The sequence below is a fragment of the Nuphar pumila genome, unplaced genomic scaffold, assembly GCF_984573655.1.
Source record: "Nuphar pumila unplaced genomic scaffold, dmNupPumi1.hap1.1 HAP1_SCAFFOLD_138, whole genome shotgun sequence".
Taxonomy (NCBI): domain Eukaryota; kingdom Viridiplantae; phylum Streptophyta; class Magnoliopsida; order Nymphaeales; family Nymphaeaceae; genus Nuphar; species Nuphar pumila.
Genome location: NW_028323185.1, coordinates 14,964 through 20,667, shown reverse-complemented (window position 1 = coordinate 20,667; position 5,704 = coordinate 14,964).

Sequence of the window (5,704 nt, the reverse complement as noted above, 5' to 3'; positions counted from 1 at the left end):
CGACACATGCAGCTTCTCGACCACCCTATGAACTGAGTCATTGGATGTTGAAAGCCTAGTTGCATACATGCACGCGCCCTTATATACAAATGCTCCGCCTTCGCTTCCTTCCCAAATGTCTTTTCCCCCGCTCTCCTCAGTATTCGTCTTGCGTTTCCTCTTGGCTTTTCATCATGTGCACCCTGGAAATGCCAATGCAGAGTCTCCAAGCATGCCAGGCATTCAAAAAGTTCCATCAGAGAAATATCTCTCCGACAGCGTCTCCTTCGCATGAGCCTGAAGGCTTCATGGTGGAGGTGTGTACGTCGACGGGGTCTTACACGATGGGACACGCCATTTCTTCTGTCTGTGGGCCTGCACCGAAGTTGATACCAACGCCAGGCTACGTGTCCCCTGCCAGCAGTCTTGACAATCGCGAGTCACCTTCAACTCATGGAGACTTGAATGAAAAGGAGATCCACGCTGTTCAGCAGGCGCAAATGTTCATGAGCCAGCTCCGTGCGCGCTTTGAGTTCGACCCTGCCAGGTGCGTGATCTGTGGTAGTTGCCGATGCCCGTGCTCGGTGTTCAGCTTGTAGCTTGAAGTGGATCACTGCTGTGCAACATCTGTGCAGCTGTTACAAGTCTGCCGTACTGCTTGCTTCAGTTATTCCTTGGATTGCCTCGGATGCCTGCGGCGTTCGCTCAAGTTCGCTGCAATGCATTTCGCTTCCTCTTCCGAAAAATCTCTGGGACGTGCCAATACGAAACAGCATGCACAGGGACATTCTGTATGCTAGCTTGTTCGGAAGTAGACGTGATGCATGGATCGACTTGGTAGCTCGGAATTCTGTTGGCACGAAAACTGGCATATTCAGTTCCATGACGTGATGGCAGTGTCTGGGCTTGCCCGACGCGCAGAGCACATCCCTGTGTTTCTCCCGGAGCCCCCTTTGCCTTTTCGACATCCGTTTGTAGAAGTTGTGATGCTCTTGATGCGCCAGCTTCCGTGTAAGCAACTGCAGGGAGCTGGATCGTTGAACACATCACCGTTTTGCCACCGCGATGCACGTGCAGTTTAATAGAAACGCTTTTCTTCGACTTGCCTTGTCGTGGAGTGGTGATCTGTGCTATCAGCGTATTTGTCATTGCTTTCGTATATCATCTTCACAATGTTGCCCTTGCCCTGCGCTTGTCGACTTGTCCAACTATGGCTGAGCATCGCGCGCAAGTGGCAGTTGATTTTTAAGGAACGGCCTGGTCGTTCTTCAGCATCTCCAAAAGTTGCTGACACATATACAAACTCACATGTCACATTTGCTTGCATTGTTTTTCGTGGCGCTTGTACCGCATTGGGTCCGTCTCCGCGGCCCTCTAATTCGCGGCTTCTGCTACATGCCGTTGTAATCATTGCTACTGAATGCAAATTTGCATGCCAGCTGCATAGGATACCGAAGAGGCTTCTTCACATGTCTTTGTGAAGTGTCAGATGCGTGCGTTGCGTGTGGGCGCGTGATGCTGCGTGTGCAAAACCCCAGAGCACTATTTTGGTACAAGTCTGCTTAAACTTCACATTCAGCGCCTCGAGTCTATCGAAGCTGTCCAAACCTCTGCATTGATCCCTGCATCAGATGGTCGAAGTTCTAGAGGTGTAAAGGAGTATTTAGCCCTGAGATGGCGATCGGCAGCACGTATCGGCATCCTGCACTCGAGCTAGCCCCGCAATTTGTCCATGACGGCCCATTGCTCTTTATGATACGTATGCTTTAGCTGCGCTGACATTTATTCCGTGGGCCATGGCTTGGCGCCGACCGCATTGTGCGAATGATGCATGACGGGCGCGATGCTCATGATCCTGAGTGATAGATATTTAAAGTGTCTGTCATTCTTGCTTTCTTGCTTCGATGTCAACAAAGAAGGTGTGTCCGACAAGATACGCAGCTGCGTTTTCCGTTTTTGAAAGTGCAAGCCGACCGCCGTGGTCTGCTGCGTCGCGTGATGTGTAAAGGTCGGTTGCATATATGGTCAGGCCCAAATCGGGGTTTTTTTGTCGGCTGTCTCCAGAGCACACGTTCACAAACGTTCGTCATATTGTCTCTCCTTTAGTTCTCAAAGTTCACGTGCTGCCGTTCGAGTATCGTGTTTCTCATTGCTGGTGCGAGATGCAGGCTGTCCTCCATCGTCCACGTCCTGCAACAGTGGAAGCAAGGTTTGATCACCGTGGAACACCTGGTTTCTTTCGTCAATGGATACCTTTCTCGGGAACATGATGCCAAACTTCGCGAGTTCTTCCGGTGGTTTGTGAACGAAAGCATGCCCTACTTGTGACACGCTCACCCTGTTGGCTCAGTCCTCAGATTTACCAGCATTAGTTGGGATCTCCATTTGCAATCTGAAGCCATGACGACATCAGGATGTATCCTCCCAAGCTGACCATGGCTGTGCCCCATTCTGACGTGCCCCCTGCGCTCTGCTCTTCACCAATGGAGAAGTGGCATCGAGCCAGACAGCAGTCAGATGCACAAGCTTAGCTGCTGACACCACCATGCAGAGTGGCTGATTTGAAACTTAACACATTGGCTGTTCGGGATGAGAGGTTTCAGAGACCAGAACCCTGACGGCCAAAGCGTCCTGGTACGAAATCAGCGTCTCGTGCAGCACTTTCGACTCGTTAATGCAAAATTCGTAGGTCTCTATTGGAACCTGTTACTTTTCCTTGTGCTTCGGGAGGATGCGATGTAGTGTAGAATTTCTGACGTTTTGTATCACTCTCGTTATCCCATTGACAGGTCATCACAGAGTTGTGTTGCCTGAGCCCAGAATAATGTCTTGGCACCCTTGTCGGGTGCGGTTGTTTGCATTTCTCTTTCGTTTTGGTCGTATTTCGCATACTTTGGATGTCCCCTCATCATGCCGTTTTGAGGGACTGTGAATGTTCCTAATTGCAGTCTGGTGTGGCTGTGTCCAACAAGCGATGCCTTCCTGTTTTGTTGTGTGCGTATGCGATATTCAGGTGGCTAACAAAAACTGAAAAAAACTTACTCGATAGCAGCCGGGCTGATTGCCTACCACCTGATTTGGTAGTTCTTTCTATACAAATATGACGGGGATTTGCACGCAACTGAATTTTGCTTGTATCCCGTGGACAGGGCATGCTAGACCTGTTGTCAACACTTGAGATCCCGTTGCCAGACTTGGCGAATGGTGTTCTTTACCTGAGCCCTGTATGTTGGCCCTATCTGTCCTTGGCTGTGAAAGGCCAACCCCGAAAGAAATGTGCTCGTGGACGGGGACATCCTTTTGTTGGACTTGCTTCTAGACTGTCTGCACCTTTCTGACATCGCAAATCTGTCACACTGAAAATGGTTGTGTTCACCGTTTACGGCCTGGACGTGTTTGGTTTGTACCCCGATAAGAGATATAACGCTCAATGGTCTGTGCACATTCAGCTATAGTCCATGCGGTATCAGCACATGTGTTCATGAGAACGCTTTATATCCCTGAGCATGCCATGAGATGCTGGTGTTCGTGCCATATTGCGTTGTGTTCAAACGAGATGCTGGGGCATACTCGTAGGTAAGATCAGCTTGTATTGCAGCAATTTTCTGAATCTGTTTTGACCTGTGTAGACAGGGCTTTGCCAGGCGCAGAAAGTGCGCTGATGAGACAGTGTTGGGTCAGCCTTTTAGTTTTCCATGCTTTCGTTTCTACGGTCAGCATCACAAATTGTGGATGCGCTGCTTAACATCGTATTGTTGTGTGCTTGGAGATCCAATGTGCATTCAACGATTACATTGAGTCCAAGAGACGTAGTTGAGCTGTCTGCTGGCTTGTCTACGTCGCTTGGACTAGATGTAATGGTATGTCACGAAAGCATGGTCCCGACCTGTGTGAATGTGTTCATTGTCAGATCTCGCCACTTGTAAATACATGTCGCAGAACATGCAGAATCGAATGCCTCGGGAGACATTCGTACCAGAACCTTTAGCTGCACTTGGCACTGCACATCGTATCAGCAATTGAAATTGGTGGTAGGCATCCAACTGACAGCGGTGGGCAGCAGTTGTGCACAGCTCAGTCTTCCAAATTCCCCTTCACCAAGGTAAATGTGCGAATGCGACACACAAGCAATATCGTATCTTTAGGTGGAATGTCTTTTGATGTGAATGTGCTCATCATGATACAGCTGGCAACACTGCAGTAGCCACGTGGATGAATGTGAACCCCAACGCAGTTTGGGGAAACAGTGGTAGCACGTTCATTGACCCAAGTCAAGGTCACCTGGCTCAGCTCAACTGGAGTAACACAGTAGCCTGGCAACTGGTAAAGTACTTCTTCATTCACCGTAATACAGATGCAATCTGCGACTGGATCCTAAAACAGAGAAACACGTTTGGCCAGCAGGCGCCTGTCAACCTCTGGACCAGTGCAACCAGTTGAATAGCAAATATGAAATGAGTGGAGGAACCGCTCGTGGTCACCAGATCATGTTGCATGCCTGGAATCTGCTCATGCAGGGTGCTCATCGTTCCATAAAGATCAAAATCGAGGACGACTCATTTATGTACGTGTCGTCATCTTTCGATTGTTTAGTGGACCGTAGCATGGCATCCAATCAACCCTGAAGCAAATGCAAAATATTACTTTAATGCCAAGTATTTACATTAGAGGTATGCAAAGTCCCGAAAAGTTGCTGGCGAGCACAGGCAACAGAAACAATCACTGTTCTATGCATGCAGCCCATGTGCAAAACGACACAGCGGCAGCGCATATTCCAGCACGCCAAAGATAACAATCAACCAGCTGAGCTGCGAGGACTGCTCTCAGGTCCGGTTTTTGATGATTTTTGAGCACCACTGAACTCGGACAAAGTTTCAAGAGCACGTTTGTTCAATACACTGTCCGCTGGCTGCTCCTTGCTCGTGTTTGAGTGGTCTTCGTCCTCTTCTCCGTCGCCATCATCTTCGTCCTCATAACCAACGAGGCCTGGCAAGGCGCCGTTTCTGCGGCGTGCTGCCTCATCGTCCGGTATGCAAGGCGCAATTGACGGGGCGGCCGCTTGTCGCGAGAAAATGTTGGGGTTCAAAGCATTGTAAGCACGTTGAGCCTCGTCAGGTTCGATGGCGGCGGAATGGGAGGGCTCCCCAGGGAGGGCGCTGCGGGAGCCACCCTCCTTGCTGATGTCATCGTCCTCGTCACGCTCCGCAAAGTACGCTTCCTGCTCGCGGTCCAGATCTCGGGAGTCCCGCCGGAGGAGTGGGGGCTGCGCTTGAGGGTGAACCTCTGCTCCGTTTGCTGCTGGCATGTTCGGATCCTGCAGCACACCTTGAAACTCACCTCACCAAGTGCGAATGCATGCAGTGCATACCCAGGCAATACAAATACGTGAAATGCAAACATGTCAAATGCATGCAGTGAATATCCAGCATGCCATGACATGGGCTATGTGACTGGACAAATGCATGATCCCCCAACTGGGATGCCATGCTGGTGGTTACCTATGTGAGATGCAATGCAAAGTGTTGAAAGTCAAGTGTCCGGCTCGACCGTGCATCAATAAACATCTTGAAACTCACCACGCCAAGGCACGTGTAAACTATGGAGCATGGTGCCAGGCTTGGCAGCTGGCACACGGGCAGCGATCGATAGGCTTTCAGCATAAGATGCTGCCTGCCCGACGCTCAACACAGAACATGTCCTGGTGTGCGAGAGGTATTTGGCATGC